Source organism: Suricata suricatta, chromosome 13, assembly GCF_006229205.1.
Source record: "Suricata suricatta isolate VVHF042 chromosome 13, meerkat_22Aug2017_6uvM2_HiC, whole genome shotgun sequence".
In the NCBI taxonomy this organism is placed as follows: Eukaryota; Metazoa; Chordata; class Mammalia; order Carnivora; family Herpestidae; genus Suricata; species Suricata suricatta.
The window spans coordinates 88666720-88678823 of record NC_043712.1 but is presented as its reverse complement, the minus strand read 5'-3'; the positions used below and the strand labels follow the sequence as shown (position 1 = coordinate 88678823).

The window sequence follows — 12104 nt, the reverse complement described above, 5'->3', positions numbered from 1 at the left end:
TGCGGGGGTAACTGGCGGGTATATGCTTGGGGGTATGGAATGGTTTGGGGTCATTTTAAGGATGTGTAGGGATTGTAGTAAGTGATTTGGGGGTCGGGGGAGCCGTGAGTGTACAGCTGGTGTGGAATGTTGTGTGTGGGTGGCTGGCTGGTGTGACCGGTTCTGTGCATTTTGAGACTATGCTGCCTATGTGCGCGCGTGTGTGTGTACGTGTGCGCGTGTGTTTCAGAAGAGGGAGGGTTTTGCATTTAATGCTTCGTGTGTCGGATCTGTGTGCGCTCGCAGTATCGGTGTTACATCCGTCCTCATCCGTCCTGTCCGGGTAAGAATTTAGGGTGTGGAGGGATTAGGGAGATCGGGGTTGGTAGACTGTTGGGGTGTTGTGAGGTGTGTGTGTTGGGGGATGTAGACGTGCCATTTGTAGGTGTCAACGGGAGACAGGTGGATGTTGGCATCAGGGTGGTAAGGTCCGTGTTTGTTTTGGGGAGTGATATTTAGGAGAAGGCAAGAAACTCTGGGTCTCATGTGTCTACGCTTTGGCACACATGTGGATGTTCATAGCTCTAGGGGAGCTTTTTCGGGGCAAGGCGGAACTGATTTTTAACAAACCACTTTGCTTTGATGGTCCAAAAGGGAGTGACAGAAGCCCTTTCGACCCTGATCTCTGGCCTTTCCTTCCTTGGCTTCTGAGAAAAGCCATCCGTGGACACAGATCGCTGGTCTCAGAAGACGGGTGGCCTCCACACAAGCACGGGGCATTATCAGAATGGGCGGTGGGGGGACAGCACGCTGGTCTGCTGCCTGTGGACTTGGACTTGTGGGTTGTGAGGCTCCATTGCCCTGCTGCGGCTGAGGAACCACAGGAAGGTGGCGGGTGTATTCTGCAAGGTGTGGGAGGTTCCGTGTATGTATTTTGAAACAGTCTGGGCAGGTTGTGTGTGTGTTCGGGAGTGGTAGAGTATGTGCATTTTAGAGCCGTGAGGTTCTGGGAATTTTGAGGGTGGTTCATGAAACAGCTGTGTCCACGGTCATGTTTGAGAGCCTGTGTGTCTTTTTAGGGTATTCATTTTGAACTTGTGGGTCGCCTGTTCATTGCTATGTTTCTATTTGGACAACAGTTGTGTGTGTGTGTGTGTATACTTGTAGGTGTGGCATGTGGGTATTCGCGGTGAGTAGGGTTTTGTCTGTCAACATCTAGTTAGTAGGAGATGGTGTGCAGTGTCTTCAGAGTGCAGGTAGAACTTGTATTTACGTGTCTGTTTTCATCCCGGTTGGCAGGGCGGTAAATCGGGTCGCAGGTTCCTGAGGGAGGGAGTAAGAACAGGGCAGCGGGGAGCACAGAGAGTGGGGCAAGACAAGTGTTTTTGATCAAGCCCAGGTTATTGAGAAAATATCCACACCTTTATAGGGTTTGGGGCGGGAAGCTGACCTGGGTTGGTTGCTAGGAAACAGGGTCAAATGATTATTAGAAAAAGGGGAAACCGAAACTGAAATTTCAAACACAGCATCTAAAGGAGAGCCCAGACTTGTAGTCTGCGACGCTGGTCAGGGGTTCGATGGACACTGCATAGGCCTGAATGCGGTTGATCTTTTGTTCAGTTCAATTTGGCTTCTCCCGTCTGCCTGTCTCCAATCCCTGGATCGGGAAATGCACTCCCTGGCCTCTAGACAGTTAATCTTGTTTTTCTGGCCGCACCCCACAGGGAGCGATACCTCCTTGCCTGAGGCGGCCGGACTTGGCAGCTCCCTACATTTAGGTGTATGAAAGATTGTGTGTTTTGGAAATGTGTAATGTGGTTTTTATTTTGTATATTCGGGTAAGAGTTTAGGGTGTTGTTTGGGATGTAAGTGAATTATGTACACATGTTTCTGTGAACGAGGATTGGGTGCACTGGAACGGGCTCGTACTAGCTTGGGATAATTTTTGGTGCATATTTCTTCCCTGTTCTGGGACATCAGGCAGAATTAGTCATGCTGAGAACATGAACACCAGGTAAATTGTTCAATGCCGCAAATTAATGCTTTACCACCTACCCCTAAAGATCATTTTATTAAGCATCTACCAGAATTTAACCACTGGTGTGTGTGGGTGTGGTGTGTGTGAAGCATGAGAGAGACATGAGTTGGAGAGAAAGAGAGAGAGAGAGAAAGGGAGAGAGAATATCCCAAGCAGGCTCCATGCCTGACATCATGGCCTGAGCTGAAAGCAGAGTCAGTTATGGTTAGAGTTAGTATTTAGGGGTTAGGATCAGTGCTCCCCTTAGGGTTCAGGTTGGGGTTTGGGTACGTGTCTTGTAGTTTGCAGCTCAAACCTCTCCAGAGGGTTAGTTAGCGTTGGGGTTAGGGTGAGGGGACGTGCATGCAGTACGGAAACCTCTTCGGAGAATAAAGTGCCAGGCTTCGGCTGGGGTGAGAATCGGCAAGGCAGCATCTAGAGTAGGTCTGGGTGACACGGTGCGAGGAGCCTCCCTCCCGTCCTCCTCAGTGGCCACACAGCGTGCGTTCCCTCCGAGTGCGTGACGTCCCTTCTGTCTCCACATCCTTACCAACACTTGTGCTTTTGGTTTTAGCCATTCTGACAGGTTTGAGCTGATAATTCATCATGGCTTTGATTTGTATTTGATAATGAGTGATGTTGAGCACATTTTTATGTGTTAGCCTCTGTGTGTCCTTGGAGAAACGTCTTTTGCCCATTTTTAAATTTGATTATTTATAGTTTGGGGGTGGGTTGTAGAAGTCTCTTGCTTATTATCAGAGATGTCGTTTGCATGCATCTTCTCCCATTCTGTGGGTTGTCTTTTATTTTTGTTGATTGTTTCCCTTGCGATGCTCAAGCTTTTTATTTTGGTGTACTCCTAATAGTTGATTTTCTTCTGTTTGGCTTGCCTCAGGAGACACATCTGGGAAGAAGTTCTTGGAGCCAGTGTCAGAGATCCTGCTGCCTGTGCTTTTCTGTGGGCTTGTTATGGTTTCGGGTCTCACATTTAGGTTGTTGGTCCAGTTTGAGCGTATTTTGTGCTTGTTGTAAGAAAATGGTCTGGTTTCCTACTTTTGCATGTAACTGTCCAATTTCCCAACACCATTTGCTGAAGATCTTTTCATAGTTTCAGTCTGAAAACCTATACCTATTCACTTTCCATTCTCCTCTTTTCCCCACACCTGGCAACTATTATTTTTTCTCTTTGTGATTTTGACTACTCTATATACATCATATAAATGTAATCTTACTGTATTTGTCTATATTTTGTGACTGGCTGATTTCATTTAGCATAACATCCTCAAGGTATATCCACATTGTAGTACGTTAGAGGATTTCATTCCTTTTTAAGGCTAGACTATATTTTGTTTTATGTATAGAGCACATTTTGCCTATGTGCTCACTAGTTGGACAATTGGGCTGCATCCCACATAGTGTGACCAATGCTGCTGTGAACATGAATGCATAAATATCTCTTGAAAACCTTGCGTTCATTTTTTTGGGGTGTATTCCCAGAAATGTGGTTTCTGGGTCCTATCATAATTTTATTTTTAATGTATTGAGGAACCTTTATACTGTTTTCCACAGTGGCCATTTATATTCACAGCAATGCGGAAGAGTTCCGATGTCCCCAAATGCTTGCCAAATTCTCTCTTATTTTACTGTAGCCATCCTGAGAGGTGTGAGGGGGTATCTCACTGGAGTTTTGACTAGCATTGCCCTAATGATAAGTGATGTTGAGCATCTCTTCACATGCTTATTGGCCAATTTTTTATCTTTTATACAGAAATTCTACACAAGCTGGTTAGCCGTTGTTGAATCAGTTTTGTTTTGTTTTTGTCTGTCAAGTTTTAGGACATCTTTGTATATTCTGGGTAGTGATTCTTTATCAGGTGCATGATTTACCTGTTTTCTCTCATTCTGTATGTTGCCTTTTTACCATCTGGCATGTGGATAGTGCCTCTTGATGTCAAAATTTCTAAAGTTTCATGTCCCCATTTTGTTTTCTTGTTTCCTATGCCTTTGGTTACCTTACCCAAAAAATCATTGGCGAAGCCAGTGTCATGAAGCTTTAGTCCTGTGTTTTCTTCTGTGAGCTTTATCTGGCTCCATTTTGAGTTAATTTTAGTACACAGTGTGAGATAAGGGTTCAGCTTCATTATTTTGCACATGAATATCCAGTTCTGTTGAAAAGGCTGTCCTTTCTCCATTGAATAGTCTGGGCACTCCTGTCAAAGATCATTTGACTTTGGGGCACCTGAGTGGCTCCGTTTGCTAAGCGCTCAGGTCATGATCTCACAGTTTGTGGGTTAGAGCCCCCGCGTTGGGCTCTGTGCTGACAGCTCAGAGCCTGGAGCCTGCTTCGGATTCTGTGTCTCCCTCTCTCTCTGCCCCTCCCACACTCATACTCTGTCTATCTCTCTCTCAAAAGTAAATAAAACATTAGGGGCACCTGGGTGGCTCAGTTGGTTAAGCATCCGGCTTTGGCTCAGGTCATGATCTTACGGTTCATGGGTTCAAGCCCCTCATCAGGCTCTGTGCTGACAGCTCAGAGCCTGGAGCCTGTTCCAGATTCTATGTCTCCCTCTCTCTCTGACCCTCCCCTGCTTGCACTGTCTCTCTCTGTCTCTCAAAAATAAACAGAAATTTTTAAAAAAGTAAATAAAACATTAAAAAGGTTTTTTTAAATCATTTGGCTTCATATGCAAGGGTTTACTTCTGGGCTCTCTATTTGATTCCATTGGTCCATACGTGGTTTTTTTATGCCAATACCACACTGTTTTGATGAGTGTAGCTTTGTCATGGGTTTTGAAAGCAGGAAGTATGAGTTTTGCTCTTAAGATTGTTTTGGCTATTCAGGGTCTCTTGAGATTCCATAGAATTTTAGGGTATGTTTTCCTATTCCAGCAAAAACATGATTGACACTTTGGTAGGTATTGCTTTGACTCTGTAGATTACTTTGGTTAATATTGACATTTTCACAATATTAAATCTTCTAATCCATGAGCATGGGATTTGTTTCTATATATGTCTTTCAGTAATATCTTGGACTTTTAATTGTCTTTGTCTCCTTGATTAATTCCTGAGTACTTTATTCTTTTTGATGCTATTGTAAATGGACTCATTTTTGTAATTTCCTTTTCAGATTGCTCATTTTTGCGTGCAGAAATGCAACTGGTTTTTGTGTGTTGACTCTGTATCGTCATACATTGCTGAATTCATTTATTCTACCAATTTTTGTGGAATCTTCATTCCCGGTTTTCTACATATAATATGTCCTCTGCAAACAGAGATAGTTTTATTTCTTTTTATTGCCTGACTGCTCTGGCTAGGACTTCCAGTGCCATGTTGAAGAGAAGTTGTGAAAAGCATCTTTGCCTGGTTTCTGATCTTAAAGGAAATGTTTCCAGTCTCTCACCTTTGAGGATAATGTTTGGTTTGAGTTTTTCCGAGGTGGCTTTTATTATGTAGAGGTCGTTTCTGTATATTCCTATCTCGTTAAGTGTTGATATCATGAAAAAGTGTTGAGTTTGGTAAGATGTGCTTCCTGCACTGATTCAGATGATCATGTGGGTTTCTTCCCCGTGTTAGTGTGGTGTATGGATTGATGTTTCCTTGTGAAACACCCTTTGCATGACAGGAATCAGTCCCTCTGAGTTCTGTTGTATCATCCTTTCAGTAGCTGCTGAATTCTGTTTGCTATTATGTTGAGATTTTTAAGTGTTTCTGAAAGATATTAGTCTCTAGTTTTATTCTGTGTTTTTGTGTGGCTTTGGTATCAGGGTGACGTTGATGTCACAGAAGGAGTTAGAAAGTATTCCCTGCTCTTCAGTTATTTGGGGAAGCTTGGGAAGGACTGATTATTGTTCTTTAACTGTCTGGTAAAATTCACCATTGAAGCCATCAGGTCCAGGGTGTTCTTTGGGGATTTTTTTAATTAGTAATTAATATCCTTACTAGATATAGATCTATTCAGATTGTTTCTTTGTGATTTTATTTTGGTATGTTTTGTGTTTCTAAGAATTTGCCCATTTCATAGGACTTCTCCCACTTTTTGTGTGTACAGTTATTCCTCTTATTCTTTTACAATCCTTTTTATTTCTGTCAGGTCAGTAGTATTGTCCCCACTTTGATTTCTGATAATTACTTCTGCCTGAGTCTTCTCTTTGTTTCTTAGTCCTAGATCTAGCTAAATGTCCATTCTGTTGATTTTTTTTCAAAGAACTGCTTTTCAGTTTCTTTGGTTATTTTTTTAATTCTCTATCTCTGTATCATTTCCTTCCTTCTGCTAGCTTGGGTTTAGTTTGTACTTTTTAAAAAATTTGTTTATTTTCTTAGGAGGGGTAGAGAGTCAGGGAGAGAGAGTACCCCAAGCATGCTCTGCACCATGAGCACAGAGTCTAGTGCGGGGCTCGATCTCAGGAACTATGAAATCATGACCTGAGCCAAAACCAAGAGTCAGATACTTAACAGAGTAAGCCACCCAGGCATCTGTGTTCTTCTTTTTTTAGTTCCTGAAGTTGTCAATTCAGGTTGTTGGTTTGAGATCCCTTTTGTGTTTTAATGTAAGTGTTTATTGTTACAGATTTACTTTTTAGCTTTGTTTTCACTATGTCCTAAGTTTTCGTTAAGTTATGTCTTCATTTTTCATTCATAGCTAAGTATTATCTAATTTCTCTTGTGATTCCTTCTTTCTCCACTGATTGTTGAAAACTGCTTGATTTCCACAATTTTGTGAATTTTTCATTTTTTTATGGTACTGATTTGTATCTTCATCCCACTGTGGTTAGAGGAGATACTTTGTAGGATGTTTGCTTCTTTAAATTTTGAGACTTAACTTCGTTTGTAACATTAGGGCCTATCCCAGAAGATGCCCCCTGGGCACTTGAGGAAAACTGTGTGTGCATTTGTTGTTGGGCAGAGTGTTCTGTATACGTCAGATTTAGTGGGTTTATCATGTTGTTTAGGTCTTCTGCTTCCTCGTGTTCTATCCGGTGGTTTCACGCGTTCTTGTGAGAGGGCCATTGACACCTCCAGCTGTTATCGTGGAGTTGTTTCTACCTTGAAGTCAGTCAGTGTGTGCTTCATGTACTCTGATGGTCTCTTCTTAGGGGCAGACATGTTTGCAGTTGTTTTATTTTGCCATGTGGAATTGTTTCTTTATTAATATATAATGCCCTCCGTTGTCTCTTGTGACGTTTATGTAAACTCTGTCTTGTCTGAGAACTAACGAGTGCTGGTGAGGATGTGGCGAGGAGGGAACGCTTGTGCACGGCGAGGGATGGCGAGCGGGCGAGGCCACGCGGAGAGCGGCTCGCAGGTGGCCCCCGCCAGCGCTCCCCGCCAGTCACCTGCGGCAGGGGCACGGCGATCCTGTGAGCACGTCTGTCTCCGGCCTCCAGGAAAGATGGAGGATCCCACCTGGGAAGCGCTGTGATCAAGGTTTGTAAACATTAAAAGTGGCAAGAGGGAAATGTCATAAAATAATTCAGCAGACCTAATTATCATAAAATATAGGCTTGTGCGTCCATGAGACCCAAGAAAGGCTCCTTAGATCAGCGAGACTTTGGGAAGTGGAACATGCATTTCTAACTGCAGCTCCCTAAGTATCACTTAAAATTTCACAGTTTTGCATGTCTGGCCTCCATTTTTGTTTGGGTCTCCTGTAGCCAATAATAAACATCTCAAGGCAATAAAAATATTAATTTTCCAGTTTTATGTCTTATAGAATAATTGTAAGTGTTCTGAAAAATATACAGATTTAGAAATTGAAAACCATTTTGGACAAAGAAAATCATCAGTTTTGGGTGTTCCACCTACCTGCTAATTGAGTAGTTTTGGAGAAGAGAGAATTACGTTGTATGAAAGGGCCTGGGCAGAAGCAGAACGCCATTTTAATGTAAAAGCCCTCTTTCATAACTGGTGAGCCGGAGAGCCTTTCGAATCGGAAAGGCCTTAGGACCGGTGGCAGGGCTGTGCCTTGGGTGCCTTGGTGTCTCTGTCGCTCCCGAGGTCAGCAGTGCGGCTTCGGCCGCCGGAGCGCGTGCGCTCGAGTCCCCGTCCCCGAGGGCCCAGCGCGCTGCGCGGGCGTCCGTGGGGCTTTCCGGCACGCAGTGTTCTTTCTATAAACAAGATCTTCTCTGTTTGTTTTTTCATATCCTGCTTCATTCAGTTCCGACTCATTTACATAGGCTGTAATACACAAATTGATTTAATGTGTATTTTTAAATAGAAATGAACCATTACAAATAAAGAAAAGAGAAAACCAGAAAGAACAAAATAACGAACTACTCTAATGTATCATGACTGCAGCTCTTGTTAGTAATAGGTCTGTTCATTTATTTGTCAAATGACAAATAAAAGAGATCCTGGAGATGAACATCATAGGACAGGATTTTAAAGATCTGCATGTTGTTCGTGTACAACTGTAAAAACAAGACATATTTATAATCTGAACACTGTTTCTTTCTTTAAAAAAAATCACTATTCCTGATCACTAATGGTATTTGGTGGCAAGAGGGGAAAGTGGTATCTTTTTTACATATTGCAATTTAAAATAATTTTTCCTTATGATATTTAATAAAATAAGTCTTAGGGCCATTTTTGATTTTGCATATGATTAACAATTACAGTGGTGTTTTGGTGTTTCTGTGGTTATACCAAACAAAACAGGCGTACGGAATTTACCTCTAGATCCCTTTATTATCACTATTTCCTATTCCTTTAACATTCCAGTTGCCTCGCCATGTTTAGGATGAATTATAAGTTATCTAACAGTTATTTAGATATTTATCTGTATAATGAACCAATAATTGGTTTTTGATAGCAACAGCAAAAGTTCTGGGGTAGGAGAAACAATTGGGTATTTATCAACTCTTTCAGTAGGTCATTGGCAAAATAACAGTTTGTCTTCTGAGTTCCCTTTAGTCAGAGGAATTGCAAATGCAGTTGGCCCTTGAATGAGGGGGGTGTTTGGGGCTGGGGCACTGACCCTGGTGCAGTCAGAAATCCTCATATAACTTTTGACTCCCCCGATACGGAACCATCAATAGACTATTGTGTACAGGAAGCCTTACTGATAACATAAACAGTCGACTAACACAAAATTTTGTCCTCTTATAATAAAGTATGTTAGAGGAAAGAAAATGTTATTAAAATCATAAGGAAGAGAAAGTACATTTGCAGCACTGTACTGCATTGAAAAAATATTTGTAGTTCAAACTCATGTTCAAATGTCAACTGTGATGCCTACACCATCCTCACTGCTTCGTGGTTTTCTGTGTAGCGATAAACTTCTGTATTTGAAGAGGTAATGGTATTCTGCCAAATTAGGAATAATTGATATGTATTAAAATTGCCTTTGAAATTGGATGTGACATATATAGCACTGGAGCCAAAATACTTTTAATATGCTTTTTTATATTTTAAATTTTATTTTAATTGTTATAGCCATATTTCATGCATGCATTCCTTCTTATTTATTTATTTATTGAGTTATTTCTAATTTCCCTGCACTCTACTAGGTGATGATGGAGGGGAAGTGAGTAGGATACAGACTCTGCCTTCAAATACTCATGATCTTGGGATGCCTGGGTGGCTCAGTCGGTTGAGCGTCCAGCTTCGGCTCAGGTCATGATCTCATGGTTCGTGGGTTCAAGCCCCACGTTGGGCTCTGTGCTGACAGCTAGTTCAGAGCCTGGAGCCTGCTTCCGGTTCTGTGTCTCCCTCTCTCTCTGACCCTCCCCTGCCCAAGCTCTCTCTCTCTCTCTCTTGCTCTATCAAAAATAAATAAAACATTAAAAAAATTTTTTTAAATACTCATGATCTTTCTAAAAAGACAATTTTATAAATAAGTGGTTATAGTAGAATGTGAAATAAGGAAGTTCCCACAAAAGTAATAGCAAAAAAATAATCAAAAAAGATCTGAAGACAAAAATGCATTCAATTGAGGTACTGAAAAAAGGGAAAGCATTTTTTTAACCCATTAATAGAAATTTTTTAAATTGCAAGAAGGCCATGAAGTCAACTGATAAAGTATAAAATTGTAAACTACTACTTGGATTTTGAAATGCCATGTTTATTTATGTATTTTTTTAAATGTTTGTTTATTTTTGAGGGACTGAGAGAGATTGGGTGGGCAGAGGAGGGGCAGAGAGAGAGGGAGACAGAATCCAAAGCAGGCTCCAGGCTCTGAGCTAGCTGTCAGCACAGAGCCTGATGCAAGGCTCAAACCCACGAACCATGAGATCATGACCTGATTCAAAGTCAGACACTTAACTGACAGCCACCCAGGCATCCCGAAAAACCGTGTTTTAAAAAGAAAATAGATCTCATTAAAAAGGGCACAAATTTAAATTATTTTTATATTTTTTGATAAAAGTATATCATAATTATAACTGTAGGTTTTAGGATTTGTTTTTATAATAGTTTATTGTCAGATTGGTTTCCATATAACACCTAGTGCTTCTCCCCACAAGTGTCCCCCCCATGACCATCACCCTCTTCTCCCCTCCCCCTCCCCCTTCAGCCTTCAGTTCATTTTCAGTATTCAGTAGTCTCTCATGATTTGTGTCCCTCGCTCTCCCCACTCTCTTTCCCACTTGCCCTCCCTATGGACCTCTGTTAGGTTTGTCCTGTTAGACCTATGAGAGCAAACATATGGTATCTGTCCTTCTCTGCCTGACTTATTTCGCTTAGCATGACACACTCGAGGTCCATCCACTTTGCTACAAATGGCCAGATTTCATTCTTTCTCATTGCCATGTAGTACTCCAGTGTGTATATATACCACTTCTTCCTTATCCATTCATCAGGTGATGGACATTTAGGTTCTTTCCATGATTTGGCTATTGTTGACATTGCTGCTATGAACATTGGGGTGCATGTGCCCCTATGCATCAGCATTTCTGTATCCTTTGGGTAAATCCCCAGCAGTGCTATTGCTGGGTCATAGGGAAGTTCTATTGATAATTTTTTGAGGAACCTGCATACTGTTTTCCAGAGCGGCTGTATCAGTTAACATTCCCACCAACAGTGTAGGAGGTGCCTGTTTCTCCACACCCTCGCCAGCATCTATAGTCTCTTGATTTGTTCATTTTAGCCACTCTGACTGATGTAAGGTGGTATCTCAGTGTGGTTTTAATTTAATTTGTGTTTCCCTGATGATGAGTGACGCTGAGCATCGTTTCATGTGCCTGCCTGTTGGCCATCTGGATGTTCTCTTTGGAGAAGTGTCTTTTCAGATCTTCTGCCCATTTCTTCACTTGATTATTCATTTTTTAGGTATGGAGTTTAGTGAGTTCCTTGTAGATTTTGGATACTAGCCCTTTATTTGATATGCCATTTGCCACCATCTTTTCCCATTCTGTCGATTGCCTATTCATTTTTTGATTATTTCCTTTGCAGTGCAGAAGCTTTTTATCTTGATGAAGTCCCAATAGTTCATTTTTGTTCTGTGGGGATGTGTCGAGTAGGAAATTGCTGTGATTGAGGTCGAGGAGGCTGCTTCCTGCTTTCTCCTCTTAGGGTTTTGATGGTTTCCCATCTTACATTCAGGTCCTTTATCCATGTTGAGTTTTCTTTTGTGAATGGTGAAAGAAAGTGGTCTAATTTCATTCTTCTACGTGTTGCTGTCCAGCTCTCCCAACACCACCTGTTGAAGAGGCTGTCTTTTTTCCATTGGATCCTCTTTCCTGTTTTGTCAAAGATTAATTGGCCATACACCTGTGGGTCCAGTTCTGGGCTCTCTATTCTATTCCCTTGGTCCATGTGTCTGTTTTTGTGCCAATACCATACTGTCTTGATGACAGCTTTGTAGTAGAGGCTAAAGTCTGGGATTATGATGCCTCCCATTTTGGTTTTCTTCTTCAATATTATGTTGGCTATTCAGGGTTTTTTGTGGTTCCATATGAATTTTAAGATAGTTTGTTCTAGCTTTGAGAAGAACGCTGGTGCAACTTTGATGGGGATTGCACTGAATGTGTAAATTGCTTTGAGTAATAAAGACATTGTCACAATGTTTATTTTTCCAATCCATGAGCATGGAATGTTTTTCCATTTCTTTGTGTCTTCTTCAATTTCCTTCATAAGTCTTCTATAGTTTTCGGCATACAGGTCTTTTACATCT

General features: G+C 41.6%; 1 protein-coding gene across 2 annotated transcripts in view; it reads right to left on the bottom strand.

Annotated features, from left to right (window-relative positions):
* Positions 1-7693: 7693 nt before the first annotated feature.
* The window catches only part of LOC115275756 (F-box/WD repeat-containing protein 12-like), a 104881-nt gene continuing 100470 nt past the window's right edge, over positions 7694-12104 (bottom strand). For both annotated transcript variants that reach the window (XR_003901727.1, XR_003901729.1), the window contains one exon: positions 7694-8170. The gene's annotated coding sequence lies outside the window, so the exon portion shown is untranslated. The remainder of the gene's footprint in view (positions 8171-12104) is intronic.